Source organism: Pristis pectinata, chromosome 10 (genome assembly GCF_009764475.1).
Source record: "Pristis pectinata isolate sPriPec2 chromosome 10, sPriPec2.1.pri, whole genome shotgun sequence".
NCBI classification, from domain to species: Eukaryota; Metazoa; Chordata; class Chondrichthyes; order Rhinopristiformes; family Pristidae; genus Pristis; species Pristis pectinata.
Window position 1 is genome coordinate 32,931,649 of NC_067414.1, and position 23,973 is coordinate 32,955,621.

The 23,973-nt window shown below is 39.9% G+C and overlaps 1 long non-coding RNA gene across 3 annotated transcripts in view; it reads right to left on the reverse strand.

Annotated features, from left to right (window-relative positions):
• Window positions 1-429: 429 nt before the first annotated feature.
• The window catches only part of LOC127575165 (uncharacterized), an 87,708-nt gene continuing 64,164 nt past the window's right edge, over window positions 430-23,973 (reverse strand). For all 3 annotated transcript variants that reach the window (XR_007957020.1, XR_007957018.1, XR_007957019.1), the window contains 5 exons: window positions 11,844-11,947; window positions 8,590-8,759; window positions 7,856-7,914; window positions 6,430-6,547; window positions 430-1,171 (listed from right to left, as the gene is read on the reverse strand). This is a non-coding gene — a long non-coding RNA (uncharacterized LOC127575165). The remainder of the gene's footprint in view (window positions 1,172-6,429; window positions 6,548-7,855; window positions 7,915-8,589; window positions 8,760-11,843; window positions 11,948-23,973) is intronic.

Consider the following 23,973-nt stretch of genomic DNA (forward strand, 5'->3'; position numbering starts at 1 on the left):
AAAAGACAGTATTTTATGAAGGGCACTAAAACAAGACACAAGAATAGATGCTAAAATTCAAAAGGTAAATTGATTGACAATCACAAAAAGAGAAAGCAATCCCAAGTTAGACTATTTGAGTGCTTTGTTCTGCAAGTCAAATATGCATCACCTACAACATATAGCCACAGTTTAGATTTTTTCTACACCCTACTGTTAATCATTACTTCTTCCCAAATTATCTTGAGGCTCTGTTATTCCATCATCTATTGGCGCTAAACCATGTGTAGCTTGATAGTTTTGTTAAAAGCGATTCAACTGATTTCACCATTATTTAAGCAAAACCACCTGAATGTTGTCTCAGTTTAATATAACTTATGTAGGATAATAAGACTTTAAGGATAGCATGCAAGTTAAAAGTCATTTTATTATGAATTCTCAGACTAAAATATACAATTTTCCACCTGTAATTGTATCTGGAAAAGTGTATGGAAATAGTTTATATCATTTATATTGCTGTACTCTTAAAGGCATTAAACTACCAATAAATAACATGCACCAGCTCTGGAAACTTATGATATACAAAATACCACAAAGAGCATGCAATACTTTATTTTTTCCTTTTTACCACAATGTAAATTTGGTGTTCTACTATTATTCAATAATTTTAAATGTATGTATATAATTTATTGAAAAACGGCAAGATGCGACCATAATAAAACTAACCTTGAGCAATGACTATTGCAAAGCTGCATTGAAGTACTTGGGAATTTTATTGCAGTCTGTTACATTCTTCCTTTGCTAATCCCAAGCCACTGTTTTATCAATGTCCTTTCAAATGGCGGGTCTTTTTTTGCTTTGGGCGCACCATGGCAAATCAGAAAACAAACTAACAGATACAAAAGAATATGCTCTACTCCTCTGAAACACATCTTCTTAGCTTTCATTGTCTGAGGCTTACTTCCAGTCCTCTACAGTTACCACAGTAACTAATTAGAAATCTGCTTCTCCAAGAAAGAATTATTTAATAGTGATGTAAGTCCCTTTTATGCTTCAGAGCCTGGCCTTTTGCTACTCAACTTCTGGTAGATGTTCAGCCCCGAGGTCATACTGTACAAACTCTGAACGTTGGTGGCCATTCCTCTTTTCTGAACTTTTCCATTGGAGTTGAACAAGGAGCCTAGACGTGTCTCTAAAAAAAAGATGGAAGAAAGATTGCAAGAGGATTATAATGTCAGAAACTCAAACATAAAAACGATACTTCTTGAGCTCTATTGCTTGTTCTTTTTTTAACTATCAAAAGTTTTGCGAACTGCAAAAAACTATTCTGCTCAGCTTCCACTCTGTAAATGTTGCTTCAGTGATCACCCAAAATAAAGGCCTAAAACTGCAGTGAAGTACAGCTACACTATATTCAGTATATGCTTGATGATTGTGGAATGTATGTAAAAGATCTATGTTAAAGAACATTCAGCATGTGAAATGATAATCATCCATTACCAGAGCCATGAACAGAGTACCTGAGTTTATTTGTTGTTCTTTTATATTACACAGTTGCTTCCATTGGAAGAAGCACTGACTAATGCAATTTTTACCTTTTTAATATTGCAGTGGGTACTTGCAACTAGCAAGACCAGCAGCTTCCATTTGTAGAGCACTTTTATCACAGGAAATCATATCAAGATAATTCACAGAACTGGAAATGGAAAGAAAGGCTGGATCATGTCTGCAGTCATAAAAGTGGATTAGTAACAAAAGCGCAGGCTGAAAGATCATCAGTGGTTATTGGAGCTGCAATACAACGCACAGGAGCTGTTAACCTGAGCCGACTGTATCACATTCTTTTTGAGGTACGCAATGAACCCCCTTATTGTGGAGAAGCTTTGCTATATGATCGGTTGCCTCGACCTATCCAGCAAAAGGTAGATTTGTTAGTCACAGTCACAACATTCCCAACAAAGCAAAATACTCCTTCTGCAGGGTATTTTTGCTTGCTTCGTGGGGGAGGAAATCTTTACTTTGGTATGCCGTAACTGGATGTGCAACTGAAGACTTTGTTAGTAATTCACAGACCAAATACGATGGGTGCTGATGCAACAATTAAGTTAGCAGATAGTGATCCAGAAACCTGGACTAACAATCTAGAGGCCTGAGTTCAAATCCCACCATGGCAGCTATGGAATTTAAATTTAGTTAATGATCTGGAATTTGAAAAAAACACCAGTCCTGGTAATGATAAGGGATCATTGTTGTAAAAATCCATTTCTTCCGCCTTTATCCCATCTGGCCTGTGTATGACTCCAGACCCATCAACATGTGGTTGACTTTTAAATACATTTGAAGTTGCCTAATAAATCATTGTTGTACTATTGCATTACGTATAAATAGAGTAAGAATAAAACTGTTGAGACTACCGAGCACAGAATCCAGACACGGCAATGTCATTCTCAGCTCAGTTGGTATCGCAAAGTTCTCCTCACAAAAAATCTGAGGACTGATGTCTGATTTGGGAGAGCTGTCCCACAGGCTAGTCAAACAACTGCCTAACATTCCTTATGGATAGTGTGCCAGACTCCTCTATCACAATCCCTGGATGTATCTTACCCCACCCATGGGACAGAGGACTGAACATCATCCTGGTGAAATCATGTAGATGCCACAGCCAAGAAAGCTCACTAACTCCTCTGCTTCCTCAGGAGGCTAAAGAAATTCGGTATGTCCCCTTTGACACTCACCAACTTTTATCAATGCACCATAGAAAGCATCCTATCTGGATACATCACAGCTTGGTATGGTAACTGCTCTGCCCAGGACCACAAGAAACTGCAGAGAGTTGTGGACACAGCCCAATACATCATGGCACCAGCCTCCTCTCCTTGGCCTCTGTCTTTACCTCTTGCTGCCTTAACGAAGCAGCCAGCATAATCAAAGACCCCACCCACCCAGGTCATTCTCTCTTCTCTCCTCTTCCATCAGGTAGAAGATACAGGAGCCTGAGGGCACATACCACCAGGCTTAAGGACAGCTTCTATCCCACTGTGATAAGACTATTGAACAGTTCCCTTATACGGGACCATAGAGGACTCTGACCTCGCGCTCTACCTTGTGACATTGCACCTTATTGTCTACCTTATTGTCTACCTGCACTGCACTTCCTCTGTAGCTGTGACCCTTTACTCTGTAATGTTATTGTTTTTACCCTGTACTACCTCAATGCACTCTGTACTAACTCAATGTAACTGCACTGTGTAATGAATTGACCTGTATGATCGGTATGCAAGACAAGTTTTTCACAGTACCTCGGTATAAGTGACAATAATAAACCAATACCAATACCAGAAGTGGTGACAAAGTGGCAGATAGGTGGTGGTGGGGGGGGGGGGGCGGTTGTGAGTAGCTGAGTAGCCCATGGAGTCCTCCACATTGATTCCAGGCCCTCTGAAATCTCATGGCATCAGGTTAAACATGGGCAAGGAAAATTCCTCCAGATTACCACCCTTACTGTCCTTCTTTAACTGAAGAATTAGTGGTCTTCCGTACTGAACAGCACATGGATGAAACATTGAAAGCAGCAAGGGAATAAGATATACTCTGGGTAGGGAAACCAAAGCTTATCTTCAAGTGTGGCTTGTTAGCGCCACCACTGACCAAGCTGGCCGAGTCCAAGCGGAGCTCATTGCTCAGCATTTGGTTCTGATTAGGGAATGAGGCTTGATTGGTTGAGGTAGGGGAGGGGCCTTCAGTCTGGCTGTGATTTTGCCCTAAATTGTCCATTCTTGTATTAATTCTAAATCATTCTTTGTAGCTCCAATTTTCATTGAAGTTTGAATATACTCACTCCTTTGATCGATCCTTACCTATTCCCGGTGTTTTGTTTATTAGAGGCTGCTTAAGTATGAGAATAATGGACTCTTCACTTCAGAGGTACACGGTAGTGTAGCGGTTAGCATAACGCCATTACAGCGCCAACGACCCAGGTTCATTTCCCGCCGCCGTCTGTAAGGAGTTTGTACATTCTCTCCGTGTCCGCGTTGGTTTCCTCTGGGTGCTTCGGTTTCCTCCCACATTCCAAAGACGTACAGGTTAGGAAGTTGTGGGCATGCTATGTTGGCACTGGGAAAGTGGCGACACTTGCAGGCTGCCCGCAGAACATTCTCAGTAACGCAAAAAGACGCATTTCACTGTGTTTCGATGTACATGTGACTCATAAATCAATTTTATCTTATGTTACAAATAACAGATTGAAGATGCATATTGAGCAACGTAAGGAAACAACAAAACAGTACAAGATTGAGTGAGAGGATTTGTGGTAAGATGTGCTTTCTTATGGCCCAAACAAATGCAAATGAGATCAGCTTAGGTGGGAACCTTGGTCAGCATGGTGGAGTTGGGCTGAAGGGCCTGTTTGTATGCTGTATTACTCTATGACTATATGGCATAACTCATCCTCACCAATCTACCCATGGCAGATACATCTATGATAGCATTGGTAAAAGTGACTACTACACAGTTTTGGTGGAGACAAAATCTTGCTTTCACGTCAAGGACATCCTCCAACATGTTCTCAGAATCAGAATCAGAAGCAGGTTCATTATCACTGACATACGTCGTGAAATTTGTTGTTTTGTGGCATCAGTACAGTGCTTTCGTGGACTGTTCAGAAACCTGATGGCGGAGGGGAAGAAACTGTACCTGAAACGTACTTTATGAGAATAGCTCAGAACAGGTCTGGCATTGCAAACCTAGCATTCATGAGGCACTTGGATTATCAGCAGCAGCAGCAATGTTCACCATTACAATATATGACTTCCTTGCCTGGCATATCCCTCCAACATTATGATTAAAGCCAGGGGATCAATCCTGGATCAAATGAGGAGTGCAGCACCAGGTGTACCCAAAAATAATAAGTGAGGGTCTAGTGAAGCTGCAGTACAAGTCTACATGCATGATAAACAACAGAAAGAGCATACAATAAGTAGACTGAAGCAATCCCACAACCAGCAGATCTGATCAAACCTCTGCAGTCCTGTCACATCTAGTCATGAAAGATTGAGGATAATTAAATAATGAACAGGAGGAGGATGCTCCAAGAATATTCCATCCTTAGTGATATCTTGGCCCAGCATATGAGCTCTAAGGAAAGAACGGAAGCATTTTCAAACATATTCAGCCAGAAGTGTTGAAAATGATCCATTTCGACTTCTTCCTGAGATCTGTGACATCAAAGAAGCCATTCTTGAGCCAGTTCTATTTACTCCATGTGATATCAAGAAACAGCTGAGGGCATTGGATACAGCAAAGGCACTGGGACCAGACAACATCCCAGTTGTAGTACCAAAGACATGTGCTTTTGAACTAGCTGAGTCTCTAGCCAAGCTGTTGCAGTATAGTTATGACACTGGCATCCATGCAACAATGTGGAGTATTGCTCAGGCATGTCCTGTTCACAAAAAGCAGGACAAATCCAATCCGGCTAATTGTCACCCAGTCAGTCCACTCTCAATCATCAGAGAAGTGATGGAAGCTGTCATCATTTATTCTTCAAGTGGCACTTACTCACCAGTAACCCATTCAGTGATTCTCAGCTTGGGTTTCACCAGGATCATTAGTTCCAGATCTCATCATAGCCTTGGTTTAAACATGGATCAAAGAGCTGAAATAAGAGTGACCACCCGTGAAGCCACGGCAGTATTTTGAGCCAGTGTGGCATCAAAGCAACCTGATAAACCTGAAGTTAATGGGCATCAATGGGAAAGCACTCCAGTAGCTGGAATCACACCTCGCACAAAAGAAGTTAGTTGTGGTTGTTGGCAATCAATCATCCCAGCCCTAGGGCATTACTGCAGGACTTCTGGGCAGTGTCCTAGGCCCAACCATCTTCATCTTCTTCATCAATGACCTTCCTTCCATCATAAGGTCAGAAGTCAGATGTTTGTTAATGATTGCACAATGTTCAATCCCATTTGTCACTCCTCAGCAAATAAAGAAGCCCATTCCTGTAAGTAGCTTGACCTAAACAACATTTGGACTGGTAAGTGACAAGTAATATTCATCCCACAAAAGTGCCAGGTAATGACCACCTCCAACAAAAAAAAGAGTTTAACCATCTACCCTTGACAAAAATGCCATTGCCTTCACTAAGTCCCTGACCAACAATAGCCTGGGGGTCATCATTGACCAGAAGCTCAACTGCATCAGCCGCATAAATACTGTGGCTACAGGAATAGGTCAGAGTCTGGAGTGACATGCCTACTGATACCCCAAGGCCTTTCCACCATCTTACAGGGCATACTCATTTGCCTGGATGAGTGCAGTGCCAACAGCTCACAGGGTGCTCAGCACCATCTAGGACGAAGCTGTCTACAAAACTGGCACAACAAGCATCCTAAATATCCTGGCACATAGTATCTGTAATGTGTACCATCTACAAAATGCTCTGCAGTTACTCACCCAGGCTACTCTGACAGCATCTCCCAAGTCCTCAAGAGCAGCAGGCACGTGGAAGCACCACCATCAGCATTGGAACTCCCTCTCCAACAGCATTATGGGTGTGTCTTCACTAGAATAACTGTGGCAATTCAAAAAAAAATAACTCACCAATATCTTTGCAAGAGACAATTAGGGATGGGAAATAAATACAGTGATGTCCAGATCCCAAAAATGTGTCAGTGCAATGAACGGTAGTGCAATGATATGAGTGTTGCAGTTACCAGACACTGGGAAAAATTTGACTTGGCACAATAGTGTGAAACAGGTGATAGTATTTCAGAAATCCCATTTCCACATTGCTTCCAATTCTTATTTCCATTGAAGACATGGAAAACATTGGAAAAAATGCAAAACAGGTTGTGAATTCACCTTCATCTGTTTTAGACCATTGCACAAACTCAGGATTTAATCGCGGGCTCACTTTACTAATTATATAAGATGATGAGATGCATTATTTTTCACTGTTTATTTCTAAAAATGGTCCAATATCATCAGACTACAGTCTCCAACTGTCTGTAAACTGGAATAGGAAACGGGAACTGGTTAGGGAACAGTTTAAAGCCTCCCATTCCAGAATGGAAACTGCGAGTGATTGCCCTATGTCCATTAGTAGATAGGTTATGTAATTGCTTGTGTTACAGCTTTCAAATTCAAATGACACTCATTGAATTGAGGCTTCTCCTGGGAACTGTTGCCCTGGTCAGCGAACCTGAACATGTAAATTTCATAATCTTTCACTAATGAGCAACAATCGCAAAATGTTCATGGCTGGGGACGCAACAGACGGTGCGTAGAAATTTCTTAACATACAGGTCTGCCATCAGTAAAGCCAGGTCAAAGGCCACATCTTTCCAAACATCAAGGGTATTTGGGTCACTTCAGGCCAAGAAAAACTTCAAAATGACATATTTTAAAGGTGAATAAATTATAGATTTAAATTTCGACGTCACAATTCAAAACAATTATATTTAAAACAGTTGGCAATTCTGACATGCAAAAGTACAATGTATTGATTTTGACCTCATCTTGGCATGTGATTAGTTGGTGTAAGCTGATGATTATTATAAGTCAGAGATTTTAGGCCGAATATTTGATCCATAGTTAATACTGCAATTGAAAAGAAATTGCATCTTACAGAGGGAGTTACATGCACATCCCCAATGATTGCTCATTTGCAATGCCATTGGTGTAAACTCTGTGTTGAAGATAAATTGATAAATTGGTTTATTATTGTCAAAAACTTTGTTTTGCATGCCGCCCATGCAGATCATTTCATTACAACAGTGCATTGAGGTAGTACAAGGGAAAACAATAACGGAATGCAGAATAAAGTGTTACAGTTACAGAGAAAAGCTAACAGTTAGAGATAAGCTAGCAGCTGAAGTACCTGGGATCCTCTGTGCATCCTCTAAAAATACATTGCAGCTTGCAAGCTTCAGTGGCAAACTGGGGAACAAAGAAGAAAAACAGTGCTTGGCTCTTTCACTCTCTAATATTTTCACAGCATGTCTCAGCAACATGTTATACATATACAGAATAGTGATCAAGCAGGTACCGAAGGTCTGACCTGCCTTTTCCTGTTGTGCCTTTTCCTTCTAGAAGTCTGTTACTCTGCCCTTACCTTTCTGTTCCCTGTCAGACTTTGAAATTACACCTTATATATCTAAGCTGAGGTCATTAATATCAAAAAAATTAGCATAGAAAAGAATTGCAGCGGTCCCTGGCAAACTCCATTAGATTTTTCCCTCCACTCTGCAAAACATTCATCTCTAACCCTCCTTCGTTTGTGGTCCTAAACAAACTTTTTATTCAAGCATTCGCTGCTCTGTTAATCCTATGGGCTGCGATTTCATTAACTAGTTTATTCTGTGGTGCTTCGCCAGGAATTTAGTGTATTAGAAGTTTTTATGACATTGGTTTTATCGCCGTCGTTCTAGGATAACTTATGAGCTGTGACCTTTTGAGGCTCTCGATCAGAATAGTTCTCTGCTTCTGGCAAAGTAATTGGCTAGTACTCGGAGGATAGCACCAATACCAAGCATGAATTTTATTATTGGTATTAAAATTATGTAAATTAATCCCATGTTAGATTTCATTTTTTACTTGCTGGTTCTACTCCACCTTCTTGCCAATATAAAACAGGTGCAGGACTATTGCACTGACGTAATCTTCAGTTGTAGGCTTCTTAAAGTTGGCATCACATTGAAGTTTCTTTGTAAATGGACAGTATTTTTTGGACAAGCATATCTATTCGACTGGATTTTGATCAGATACATGCACTTCTTCTTGCACTGGAAGATATACAGTTATTAATTATTTTTTGATTCTTCCTCAAAGCCATAATATAACTTACAACATACAAAATATCAATGGGAAATACATTCTGGGTAGCATTTGTACACTGTGATCAGATAAGAAAGATGATTTTGCAGATAAAAGGTTTACTGATATTTGAATTCTTTCAAGCCTGTTTTTGGACATAAAATGGGTGATATTCACAACTTTGGGCACATTGATATCGGCCCAAAATAGGCTTCTGAGCCTTATTAACCTGGTTTAGGTAAGCTTCTAGTCATGGGGTGGGATGCTCCTGTATGGTCCAGTGAAGGTCTTGAAAGTCTTTACAATCTGTGGCATGCTTCAGGAATTTGCTTACAAACAGCAACATGCAAACAGTAGGATAGAGACAGGGAGAGCTGTGCCACACTGCTGCACTTCCCCTACAAACTGTTCATCACATCTCTGATGTCAGGTCAGAGATAATTGCTTTATACAGACTGAGTAGGTAAGCACTAGTCCATGGTCAGTGCACCAGGTGCACATCCACGCTTGAAATACTACTTGCTGCCTATCTTCCCAGTGCCTTCTTCATGTGCTGTTCCTTACTTACAATAGATGGTTCCTATTCTCTACTCAAGTTCACTTAAAGCTGTGTGAGGTCTTCAAGAGTGAGACACAATAAGTGAATCGTGCTGGATGAAGATCGTGCTGCCAGTGTTCAGCTGTTTACCCCTCAGTAAGTCTCAGAATTCCACACATCCACTGTTGCAAACATAGGCCTGAAACTTAATGAGTGAAGTAAAGTCCCTATCCTCTGTTACTGATTCCACAAGGACTCCAATAGCAAAGCACAGCCTTACGACAGGCAAATCATAACTCAGGTCCTTTACCAGGTGACACCTGGTGCAGGATCTGAGGCCCCATTGATTTCCTGACATTGGACTTGGAGGAAATGCAGAAGGTAAGTACATTTTAATTGTTTTACTTTGGTTGAATGTTTTTCTTTCTTTTTCAATCTTTTTATTAGTTTTCAAATTAATACAGATTAATATATCAATGTTTATACATGTAATACAAAGAGATCAGGAGAAAACTCATGACATGGATAATCATAAAGAACAATAAAGTATATCAAAAAAATCTGTAGATCCAATGATCTGTTAGTGAATGAATATAATATAAAAGAAAAAGATTTATTATAAAATATAAAAGAAAGAAAAAAAATCCTCAAAACAATAAGAAAAATTATAAACAATATATCAAACCAAACTAAGCTAAGAAAAAAATTTTTTAAAAAACAGAAAAAGAAAACTGGACTAAAATGTCTCAATAGAAACAGAGCAATATTATGTCACCAACTCTGTTCCTCTAAATTGAAAGGTTATTATAAGGGGATCTATATCATGTGAAAATATTGAATAAGTGGATTCCAAACTTCCTCAAATTTAAGCGAAGGATCAACAGTAGGTTGAATGTTTTTAATAATTTCCAAATATTTCTATGTATTCTTAGTTAGTTTGTATTTAAAAAAAGAATTTTAATTATTTTTTTAAATAATTTACTTCAATGTTAACAGTTTTTAAATGTCCATGGCTATCAGACATTGAAAAATTGTTAAAATCCCTCACTGCTTTAACAGGGGACCAAGTCCCACTCCCGGCACTACCTTCTGTCAAACCCTGTCCGGGGTTGGGGCATCTGACTCGAGAGTGCAGAGGGTCAGTGCATTTGGCTCTCTGGACCTGTCCTCCAAGGTTTGAACCAACAGATCAATATAGTACAGGTACTTCTGAAATTCAGCCCCACTGAAGTCAATGCAAGTAAATGTTGGAATTTTGGAAGTGGAGAATAGTGGATAGATGCTGGTACATATGCATGATTAATGCTGCTGCCTATTGATGAATTTCAACCCCATTTCCACCGTTAACAATATACATACGAATGTACAAATTAGGCGCAGGAGTAGGCCACTTGGTCTGTTGTCCTCCATTCAATACTATCATGGCTGATCTAATTATAATCTCAAATTGTATTTCCACCTAATCCCCAGTAATTGTTCACCCCCTTGCTTATCAAGTATCTATCTACCTCTGACTTAAAAGATCTTCAAAGACTCTGCATCCACTATCCCTTGAGGAAGAGAGTTCCAAAGACTCACAGAGCTTAGAGAAAAGAACTCCCCTCACCTCCATCTTAAATGAATGACCCCTTATTTTTAAACAGTGATCCTTCATTCCAGTTTCTCGTACAAGAGGAAACATTCTCTCCACATCCGCCTTGTCAGTTCCTTCTTCCTCTTCTGAACTCCACTGGATATAAACCCAGTCTGTCTAATCTTTCCTCATAAGACAAACTGCTCATTCCATGCATCAGTCTAGTAAACCTTTCCTGAACTGCTTCCAGTGCTCTTACATCCTTCCTTAAATATGGAGAGCAGTATTATACCCAGTACTCCAGATGTGGTCTCATCAGTACTGTATATAACTGAAACATAACCTCCCAATTTCTGTATCCAATTCCCCAATTGCATTCTGTTAGCTTTCTGAACTACTTGCTGTACTTGCATGCAACACTTCTGTGAACCATGCACTAGGACAGTTGGAGTCCTTCACACCTCAGAGCTCTGCAATCTCTCATCATTTAAATAATATGCTTCTCATTTACTTTTCCTGCCAAAATGGACAATTTCACATTCCCCCATATTTCACTATATGAAAGTTTGATTGCACTTAACTTCCAATCAAGAAACCTTTCTTCCCAAATTCAATGTGACACATCTTTTCTTCCATGTAGTTGTCGTGATGATCCAATTGGGCCTATAACTACCTCCATTATTGCACAGTTCAAATTAGGTCAGACAGGATCATGCTAGACTCAGCTCACTGGCCGGCTCTTGTAAGTCAAACAACAAAGGGTCATACAGTCATCAAACCATGCAGCACAGAAACAAGACATTCAGCCCAACATGCCCATGCCACCCTTTATCTATGTATATTAATTCCATTTACTCACATTAGGTCCATAGCCTTCTATGCTGTGGTGATTCAAGTATTGTCTGGATGCTTCTTAAATGTCATAAGAGTATCTGTACTCACCATCTCTTCAGCTAGCACACTCCAGATTCCAATCACCTTTGGTGTGAAGAATTCCTCCTCAGCTCCCCTCTAACTTCCATTAGCTGCATTATGCACCATACATGCTAGGAATCCAAAGCAGACATTGAGTTTATGGACCTTCATTTCCTGAAGCTTTTAAAAATCTTGATCATTTTGCTGGCTGCCTTTCCTTGGATGTTTTTCCAAATCAGCTGATTCCTTATGGGAATTTTCTCCTAGTGCTATAATACAGTTTTCTAGTAAAAGCACATAGCAGAGTGATGTAAGAATTTTATATAACACACAGGGAGCGAAGAGCATGCCTATTTTACATGTGAAAGTCTACTGCAATGAAATACATTTATAAGTAAGATAAGATTTCTTTATTAGTCACATGTACATCGAAACACACAGTGAAATACATCTTTACGTAGAATGTTCTGGGGGCAGCCCATAAGTGTCGCCACGCTTCTGGCGCCAACATAGCATGCCCACAACTTTTTAACCTGTACTTCTTTGGAATGTGGGAGGGAACTGGAACACCCGGAGGAAACCCACGCAGTCACGGGGAGAACGTACAAACTCCTTACAGGCACGGCTGGAATTGAACCCAGGTCACTGGCTCTGTAAAGTGTTACACAAACCGCTATACTACCGTGCAGTTTTTAATGGCAATGCTGGTTCTGAGCACACCCTTGAATATTTTTATTTATCAGCACAATTGACATGCTATTTTTGTGCTCTGTAAACCAATAAATGTAATACAAAGAGGTGAACTCATGTCTCTGTACTTTTCCTCCTACCTCCCTGAAGGTCCACCAAGTCTCAAGTTCATTTTAGCTCTACGTGCCAGTTCTAATACTAGTGATCTAAATGTGGGTAAAATTACATAGCCACTTGTCCTGATGAATGGAACCGTCACATTCATCTCCAGGTCCTGTGGATTGAAAATACTGTATTTTGGTGCCAGCAGCAGTACCTTTGCTTCTGCAATATAAAGCTGCTGTTTAAATCCCTCTCCAGAGCCATGAGCGTGTAATCCAGATTTACACTCCAGTGCTGCGAGGGGGTGCCGCACTGTTGAAAATGTGAATACCAGAATAGGCGTTCGACAGAAACCACTCAAGAGGATACGAAAGGTTTTAAATAATCAGTTCAAAGATACACAACACTTTCCCAGTCAATATTTGCCCACAACCAATGAAACTATAAACAGATTGTCTGGCCATTATCACCTTGCAATTAATGAAATACTTTGGATGTAGTTACTGTTGATGTGTATCCTTCTTGTTCCTCTGTGAGGATTGCATTTCAAAAGAGGTTACACCCAAAGTAGTTCATTAGTTGCAAAATACAATGGGCATCCTGAGGTTATGAAAGATATATAAATGTAAACCTTTGCATCACTCTTTCTTTCATTCATTCTGCCTCACTCTCTCTTTCCAGCAGTTTGCTCATTTTTTTTTTACAGGCAAAGATTTTCCTATAGCAGTAAGGAGTTTTCTTTCCACATGGCTAAATATCCCAGATTTCATTTGCACACATTGTTGGAATGTACTCAGAAACTTCTAGTTCTTCATGATCTGTGACTCCCTTGTTCCATCATAAACTACTCTTCCCCTTAATGCTGAGTTGCTGCCTCTCTGGGTTACCATAGCCTTCCAGTGAATCACAGCCATGCACAGTACCTCTGCAAACATTTACACTTCACTAGGGACAATTGAAAAATGTGCTGAGACCAGGGTTATGTACCTTACTGTTTCAGTAGTGTGCCTTTCTATTTTAAGACAAGTGAAAGAAAGAAATAGAGATTTAGAGATAATTAGCTAATTTCCCAATGTTCAGGAAATTGTGTCTATAATCTAAGAATAAAATGAATGATTTGAAATTTTTCTATTGAGCAGAGAGAGTCAGAGCGGTTGGCTGTGCCTGGTGAATCTGACTGATTTTTTTGAAAAGGCGACAAAAACAGTTGGGGGGGGGGGGTGGCGAGGTGGGAATAGGTCTGTTAGTGTTATTTACATGGATTTCCAGAAATCCTGAAATAAGAAACTCATTAGAGACAGCTGAAGGTGAAGCCCATTGAACTGAAGGCAAATTATTAGCCTGGTGACATAGAGTTGGATAGCATGGTGAGTATTAGACTATATATAAAAAAGAGAGATTGAGCAGTAGGACTAAACTATGACAAATAGATTTAAATGTAGCCACATTTGAGGTAACTTGAACATATAAACAACTGAAACATGTGCATTCTAATAAACTAGGAATAGTGAAGGTACAAAGAGATTTAGAGGTCCATGTACATAGATCATTAAAATGCATGGGAAATAAAAACAATGGAATGCTGTCTGAGAGACATAGAATACAAGGACATGGATATTATGCTACAGCTACACAAGGCCTTGAAAGACCATATCTGGGGAATTGAGAGGAGTTCTGGGCATCACATCTATGAAGGATACATTGACCTAGAAGGACTATGGTGCAGCTTTACCAAAGTGATATCTGGAGTCCATTGCAGAGAGGATGAACTCAAACTAAGACTCTATTCCCTGGAATCTGTAACGCCAAGGGCCAATTTGATAATATTAGGAGGAACTTGGAGGGAAGGTACAGGAAACTTCATCTGCTGATTGGGAAATCTGGGGCTGGGGTTTATAGTTTAAAAATGAGAGAGAGAGAGATGCTTCAGTACTGAAGTTAGAAATAACTTCCACTGGTACAAATTTGACATCACTCTTGTTCGCAAACAGCAACTAGTGCTGAATCAATTGATAATTTTAATTCTATGACTCTCAGAATTTTTGTTAACCAGAAGTGCTAAGGGATAAAGGACAATTTGGGTACATGGAGTTCGGCTGTAGATCAGCCCTAAGCTCAGTGAATGACGAGAGAGACTTGAGGCGCTAAATGGTCTACGGTTCTATGTTCTCATGTCATGTCATGTTTTGAAAAATCAAAGCTGTATTGAACTATTCAGTGAGTACTTTGTAAAAGAATTAATTATTAAAGTCTTACTATTTCATTCAAAAAAATACTTGATAAACATGTTGAGGGGAGGGACAATGAAAGAAGAACAAGGTAGCCTCCTCAAAATGATATGAATAAAAGAGGTAATGCAGCATGGTATGATTTAAGCTACTAGCATTGTAAAGTGACATACTAATTTCATAGGGTATTTTTGGTGGAATGTAAATCAATGGGAATTCCAAAATTCATTGGATTAAGTTAAGGAGCAAGGATAAAAAAAGCTACAGCCATATAGAATTAGAGATACTAGCAGGGAGTTAATGAAGAGACAGGAGAGAATATAACCTCCAATCTTACTGACAATCACTTTCATCCAGTTATTTTACAATTCAAAGCTAATAGTTTACCCATTGCTCACTGATTATGACTAATGAAGCAGAGTCTACCTCCATAATGGCTCACTGCTCTCTCCAGAGATGGATCCAATTGACCTTAACATAGCATTGCATCTTTTAAATACTACTTGTGGAAGGGGTGCCATTAGGCAGTCAGGTGAAATAACCCTGTCAGAAGAGGAGGCAGAGTAAAAGGTCAGCCCAATAAGAACACAATCATTAGAGCCATGTGCACCTTTCCACAGAGTAGGGTAAATTTTTAACCAAACATGTTATAAAATAGATTATTTAAATGTTTAAAGACAATTGCAAAATTCTAGATAATTCATTATAGATATTCCTTTCCATCTTGTTCCCTTTGATTAGCAGCCAGTATAGCTTAAATTTCTCATTCCTGTCTGCTGTGATTCTTGGTGCTGCATCTGTTTTGTCTGTTTTCAGTTAATGGGCAAAGTTAATTGTGTTGGTTGTAAGGCCACCTGTCATACACATGCCTCATTTCCATACTAATGGGCAGCCTGTGACAGGCAGAGAGTGCTTGTGCAACCCACTTATTCCAAATACAGTTGGTATTGGCTTAATACAGCCGGGGAACCCTTTATCAGCAAAGTGTAAACTGCAAGAGGATGTCTCTGTAATTGAATGCTTCTATTAAACAATAGTCCCAATGTACATTGGGATCAAAAAACACTAAACTCAAAAGTTAAACTTCACTCAAATTAATATTTCGGTAAAGTTTTTCTCCAGCAAAGGTACATACATATAAATCATTGGTAATTATATATGCATCCACTCTATAATGCAACGAATTGACTGTATTCTGTGTAATGGCAAACTCAAAGTTATAGTATCAGAACACTGATTTTTTTATTGTTCTTTAACAAGTTAAAAACACTAATGGCAATACCAACTAAACTACTGGATTAAACATCCACCATTTCAATGGGGATTTCTTTTATATGTGCTATAAATTATAGTTATTACCTCATTACATAAACACATTTAAATAATGGTATAATTAGAATACACATTGGAAACTTGTTTGTGCAATTGATGTCATTTTTCTACCAGTAACATATGGTGCATGAAATCCTTTAAATGAACACAATGGCTTTTCCATCCTGCTGCAACCAGGGCACGAGGCAATGGCAGCAGGGAAGAGGCTTGCATTTAGCAAAATCAAATTAATAAACTGTGGCACCCCCTGCTGTTCATAGCCACAGCCAAAGATTTACTGTGAGTTCATGGTTTTCCCAACCCTCAAAAAAATGGAGAAAAAAGGCAACGAAAGTTACAAATGAAAAATGTCAAAAATACAGGGTTATTAGACCAGAATCCAAAAGTGGAGAGATTAATGGTGACCTTGCATGCAGTGTCACATCAGAAACATTAACCCCTTTCATTTTCAGATGCTGATTGACATCAAAAACACTGCTGTATTTCTTCAATTTTATTTTCAGGCTGTCTCTCTTCATATTTGCCTTAACTGAAAAAAAAGTGATTATTGAATTAAACAAAGAATATGTTACTAGTGAGGATCAGTTATTTACTAATGGTCTGATGATAGGGTTTCAAGATAAATTGAAATATAATGAACATTGTGTAACTTCAACCTGGGTTCCTTCAAAGCATAATGAAAGGGTCTAAAAGAATATCATATTTGCTCTGCTTGGCCACAATGAAGTGTCTACATGCTCCACTTCTTCAGCTATTCATTATGTCATTGGCAGTGAAGAGGCAAGTGAGGGAGAAAGGTGTACTTCAGGAATAGGCAAGGAAGCTTCTCTCTAGCAATCAAGCAAGTTTCTAGAAGTCACATAACAAGACAAGGTACATAACCAGACATATTTTCTACCAAAGTATCATAAGGACTATTGCTCTCGTCATGCTATTATTGGAAATTTCAAAATCTTTATCCATATCTACAAAATCAACTGCATTCTACACTTTGTAGAAGTTGTAGAAATTTCACTCACAATCATCAGGCAACATTTTTCTCTAAAGGATGGTACTAACTTCCTAATCCCATCCAGAATAGTTTATTCCTGTGAACAAGAGTTTAGCTACAGTGTTGTCTTCCTCTGTTTTCTCTCTAGAACCATGTTTTTCAGCACCAGATATGGAAATCTAAACTGCATGCAATAATACAAGTTCAAATGTGCTACATCTTAGGTCTATACATTGACCTACTTCTTCTTTCAAAATAACAGATGCTAAAGATGTTATTGTCCGGTTTGTTTAATCCTTATTTTAGTACATGGTTACTGAGGGGGAAGCTACACTCTCATTAAAATTAAATTTTAATAGGTATTTGAAAATTAATACAGGAACAAGCAGGTATGCAGTCAGATTATGATGGACGGGTGCACCTAAAGAGTCAGCACCTGCTTAGGTGTAATTAGCAAAATGGAGTTTCTCTGCTGCTGTTTGCCCGACATTGTTCAGTCACAAGTCTTATAAATTTTTCAACATCATCTTGTAACTTACTTCTTTTGTCAACTATTGTTATAACACACCAATTAACAAATTGCACAATGAATTACACTAGGTTCAAAGGCCTCAGGAGCTTCCCATGAAACCTATATGGGAACAATGTTCTTTGGCTCATCAAGCTCCACAATCCCTATTCCCTTTCACTATTCCGGATTAAGAGCATGACATTTCGGGGGAGAATACAGGAACAAAATGTGGGGGTTTGGGGATTTGGTTAGTTGATCACCATTTCTGAGCGGCAGTCAGAACCAGATATTAGCGTGTAGCAGCATTTTAAGCTTGAAAGCAAGGGATTGGGACGAGGATAGTTTTTTTTAATGGCCTTGAATGAGTGTTTGGAGCCCTTTCTGGGCTCCAAATACCAATTCCAAGTGAAGTAGCGAGTTATTTGCTTTCCTATCAATTTAATATTGTGTATTTGCTGTTCATGATGTAGCTTCTCCTTCAGTATCTTTCTCAAACTCTCCTTAAAATACTGGAGAATTATCAATAAATTAAATTAACACAGAACTTTATTTATGAAAAAATACAGAGAACCAGAAAAGCATTTCTACTATCTGCTTGTTCTACAGAGACAGACAGATTTCTGAAAGCTTCCACATTAATATCCAAAATAACTGTCTAATCTTTGTGCATAAAATCCTCTGGATACTTGGGTCGACAGATTGTCCTCCCAGATCTGGTTCTAACTGTTGTTGTTTTCTCCAGATCCTGTTGTTAAGTGTAGTGTTTCCCCTCTGCAGGGTTATTGCTGTACCCTCTGGTATCTCCCTGCCTGCTGCCATCAAGCAAATCTCTTTAATCATCTTCTTCATAAGTAAAAGTTTTACTTATCTAGCATCTATGGGAATGGAGGTTTCCAGTCCGTCAAAAATGCTAGTGAGTCAAGAATTAAGTATGTTTTCACTTCACATATAATCAATATTACTAAAAGTTATAGAATAAAGGAAATGAAACATGATGGTCTATAGCATACATCAATGAGTTGTAATCCTTTTATTGTAGTGTATCAGTGTTATTGTAGTATATTCAATATGGTTGATCAGCATTACACAGTACAGTACAAATACACTAGATAGTAACTTAAAATTCCACACTTAAAAATTAAATTTTCATCTATTACTAGGTTATCACTACAGGACTGTATATATTTTCCTTATCATTACAGTATTGTATTCTGTAGTTCAATGTTTGTACAGTGCACTAATCCCTTCCGGCTCGAGGAGGGTAATTTACAACACCAGCCATTGATGTTGATGGTGCTGGTGAAGATGCACAGCTTTAAGGTTTCACATGCTGCAGAACGTCTTTGCAGCAATTTTTGAATGACTGTCAGCCTAAATCTAAACTGCTTTTCCTTTAGAAAATTGTTGTGGATGACATGCAGTTGTGTCATTTCCTGATAAGCATAAGTGAAATTCTTATCGCAGACTTTGATGGATGATTCCAGATCTTTTCTACTATCTGCCCAGCATCTCTCTAGCTAATCAAGATAGTCATTGTCTCCCTCAGAATCTTCATCTGATGCACTGGCTTGCTCAGCAACTAACTCGGACTTTGAAGGATGGGGTCTGCAGTTATCAAGAATAAGAATCACCGTAGTATTGTCTAGCTCAGATATTTTCAACTTGTGCTCCGCGGACCCCCAGGGGTCCGCGGTGGGTTGCCAGGGGGGTCCGCGAGCAAGCCAAGAAAAAATGGAAAAGTGACCTGTTACAAAGACGTAGCTTACTTGCTTGTTCCAGTTTTCCACTATTCAGAAAATCGGCCATATCTATTCTATCTGTTATAGGCGACAATCTTAGAGACTTAGACGGTATTCCCTTCTGGTAAGCTGCCGCTTAATATTCAATTTGTGTAGTCACAGTAGTCAGTAGTGTTCACTACTCACTACTATTCTGTTGTGCACTGTAGTGTTAGCGAGACTGAGTGACGTTGTTGGTGTGCCTTAATAATATTGCTTACTTACCGTGCATTTACGCCACAGTGACGTCACTGTTAAACGAAAAGTGCGCAAGCATGTAAATTTTAATTTTGTTTATCAATATTAGTAATTAAACTGTCCAGCATGTATTGTTGAGTATGGAGAAATTTATGAAGAGAAAAGCTGACCAGAAACTGGAAGATTCTGATGATGAAGGGGATAAGGGTGACCAAAAGAGAAAACAACGAAAGTACGATCCAGAAGACATTTCATATGGCTTCATCGCAGTGGGGACAAATGCGAACCAACCTCTCTGTGTTGTGTGTTTGCAAACACTGTCCAACGACGCAACGAAACCAGCGAAATTGAAGTGCCATTTAACAACAGCGCATCCAGATATTGCCAGTAAGCCGAAGGAATATTTTGAGTGGCAAAAGGAGCTGTACCTCAAGCAGAAAGGCAAAATGACAGCCTGCGCCACTGTAAATGAGAAGGCTCTTCGCGCATCATATTTGGTAGCATTACGAATAGCACATTCCAAAAAGCCTCACACAATTGGAGAAGAGCTTATACCGCCTGCAGCAGTAGATATGTGCGAAGTTGTACTGGGAAAAGAATCCAGTCAAAAACTGAAAGCCATTCCACTGTCTGACAACACAGTAAGCAGAAGAGTTGGTGATATGGCGGAAGATATACAGAGCCAGCCAGTAGCACATCTTCAGCAAGTCAGATTTGTGATTCAGCTCGATGAAAGTACTGATGTTGCCAGTGCTGCGCAGTTGTTGGTTTATATTCGATATTGCTGGGAAGGAGAGGCTTTGGAAGACTTTTTGTTTTGCAAGGCGCTCCCAGGGCGTACAACTGGTGAAGAACTTTTCTGTGTGCTTGACACTATTTTTGTTCAATCGGCATTGGCGTGGACACAGTGCATTGGAGTATGTATGGATCGTGCTGCCGCAATGATGGGATGGAAGTCGGGTCTAGTCACATGAGTGAAAGAAGTAGCTCTACATGTAGCAGCAACCCACTGCATGATTCACCATGAGGCTTTGGCTGCAAAGGATATGGATGAAAATCTTGCGGATTTGTTTTCCACGTGCATTAAAATCATTAACTTTAAGCCAGGCTGCTTTGATAAAGTCACTATTTCAATAGGGCCTATGTGCAGTAATTTGAGTGTTGTATGCATGAATTATCAATTGTTTGATTTTGTGGGCTTTGGGGGTCCACCATCTAACAAGGAGATGTTCTGGGGGGACACAGCATGAAAAAGGTTGAAAACCACTGCTCTAGCTTCCCCGTTTTTCTCAAATATTTCTTTACTGCTGTCCCAAAAACATGACAAAGCCAATACAAGAAGATATCTGTGTCCATCCAGGCATTAAATAGTAAGCTTTATATTCCACTGATAGATGATGGTGCCCTTGAAAGCTCTTGACTTGTATTTTGCAACAACCAACAGCTTTACCTTGAGCGTGTCCGCTATATTGGGAGCACAGTGAGATCGTCCTTATTTTGCTTGAAGTTGGATACTGTTTTCTGGTTCGCGCCTACTAATGTCAATTCTGGAAGATAAGAATAACATAAACATGGATAGGAAAGGTTTAGAGGGATATGGGCCAAACATGGGCAAATGGGACCAGCTTAGATTGGCATCTTGGCTGGCATGGACCAGCTGGGCCAAAGAGCCTGTTTCTGTGCTGCATGACAAACAGTCTTGCCAGCATGACAGAGACACAAGAGATTCTGCAGATGCTGGAATCTAGAGCAACATACACAAAATGCTGGAGGAACTCAGCAGGTCAAGCAGTATCCATGGAGAGAAATAAACAGTCAACATTTCAGGTTTTTTTTCCTTCCTTTGACTTCCCTCATTCCTGTGGGCCCCTCCCCCCTTCTCTTTACCCTTGCCCCGCCCTCATGACCTGCCCATCTAGTCCCCACTTCTTTCCCTTTATTCCATGGTCCACAGACCTGTCCTACCGGATTCCTTCTTCTTCAGTCCTTTGCCTCTTCTACCTATCACCTCTCAGCTTTTTACATCTCCCCCCTCATCCACCCTCCTACCTTCTCACTCTTACCTGGACTCACCCACCACCTGAACTCACCTATCCCCTGCCTGCATGTACTCCTCTCCTTTCCCCGTCCTTCTTATTCCGGCTTCTGCCCTCTTCCTTTCCAGTCCTGATGAAGGGTCTCGACCCGAAACGTCGACTGTTTATTTCTCTCCAGAGATGCTGCCTGACCTGCTGAGTTCCTCCAGGATTTTGGAAGTCTTGTCAGCATTGTAGATTTGTTCAAAGGAGAGACCATGTTCTTTTACAAGTTTTTTTAGCACTCTCGTGATCAACAGACTTTTCCTCCCCAAAAATATTAAGCCTTCAGATGCCATGCTCAAACTTGAAGCACCACAACCAAACATCTGACAGACTAAGGACTTTAATGAGAGAATGAAGATTATGGAATCCCTTTACAATCAGCATGGATCTAGAAATCAGTGTGCTTTCCAAATATTTCAAAGCAAGCCATGAATACAAAATCTTCTCAGAATGGGCTGGGTTGGGAGGTACATGTGACAACTATAAACCAATACCAGTTTTGAAGAGCGCAGCTGGTTTCAATAGTCTTCATCTCCATTCACCTCCAATGACTTCATGAAATTCAGTAAGTGAACTCTTCAAGCTTTAATATCTTGGATTGTTGATGACCCCATTTCAATTGCTTCACCAAGTTATTCTCATTTTCGCCCATCTCCAGTAACTTTTTATCTCCAATTTCCACATGGTCATTAGCACAAAATACTTGTGTTTTTATCCACATTCTGTTGGTTTAGCTGCATTGCCAGTAGTGTAGCGGTTAGCATAACGCTATTGCACCGCTAGCGACCTGGGTTCAATTCCGGCTGCTGTCTGTAAGGAGTTTGTACGTTCTCCCCATGTCTGCGTGGGTTTCCTCTGGGTGGTCCGGTTTCCTCACACATTCTAAAGATGTATGGGTTAGGAGGTTGTGGGCATGCTATGTTGGCGCTGGAAGCGTGGTGACACTTGTGGGCTGCTCCCAGAACACTCAACGCAGAAAGATGCATTTCACTGTGTGTTTCGATGTACATGTGACTAATAAAGATAAAGATATCAAGATATCATTGTTTTTCCAATAGTGAAGGATGAATTTGTAGCAAAAAACAAACTGCTGGAGGAACTCAGTGGGTCAAGCAGTAATTGTGGGGGGAAAGGAATTGACGTATGGTTTGGGCTGAGGGTGAATTCATATTGGCTGACAGAGAAAAGTGCCATTATGTGGGAAGTGGGGTGGTAAAGTTTCTTTCTGAGTAATGCCTGTTCCTTCAATACAAGATCTTCCTTTATTGAAACCAGGGATCTGATGAGTGTCAACTCACCTTTTGGTCAGTCTGGTATCGGTCTAATGTAGGCTTTATCCTTATTGTTTCTCCAACTAATAACAGTGGAAGGTCTTTGGCATCTTCATTGTAGTCACAGAGTCATAGAGTCATAGATTAATACAACACAGAAACAGGCCCTTTGGCCCAACTCATCCACGCTGACCAAGATACTCATTCAAGCTCGTCCCCTTTGCCTGTGTTTGCCCTGTATCCCTCTAAACCTTTCTGTTCCATGTAAAAATGTCTTTTAAATGTTGCTATTGTACCTGCCTCGACCACTTCCTCTGGCAGCTCATTCTATATACACACCATCCTCTGCCTGAAGAAGTTGCCCCTCAGATCCCTTTTAAATCTTTCTCCTCTTACCTTAAACCTATGCCCTCTAGTTTTTGATTCCCTTTCTCCGGGAAAAAGACAGTGTGCATTCACCGTATCTATGCCCATCATGATTTTATACACCTCTTTAAGATCACGCCTCAGTCTCCTATGCTCCAAGGAATAAAGTCCTGGCCTGCCCATCATCTCCCTATAACACAGGCCATCAAGTCCTGGCAACATTCTCGTAAACCTTCTTTGCACTCTTTCCATTTTGATAAGCCTTCCTTTTTTTTTGATCGCCTCTATTTGTCCATGTTTTTGCACTTTTGGTTCTAACAGCCTTTCTGTCATTGGCACCAGTGTTCTGTCTCATTCATTCACAAGTCTCTGCATAGAGCAGCTTGCCATCCCTCAGGCTGAGACACTGCAGAAAGCTAAAATGCTCTGACTACTGATTTAACCACCATTTGGTGGTTCCTTGGCTGCCTTCTCAACCTTCTCAGTCTTTCCATTATCCTGCAGAAAGTGATGTGATCTTGTCCCGTGACCACACTGCTAGGTCTTTCACAGCCTCACAAAGTTGTCTACTATGAAATATGGCCTATTACCTGTAATCAGCACCTCATA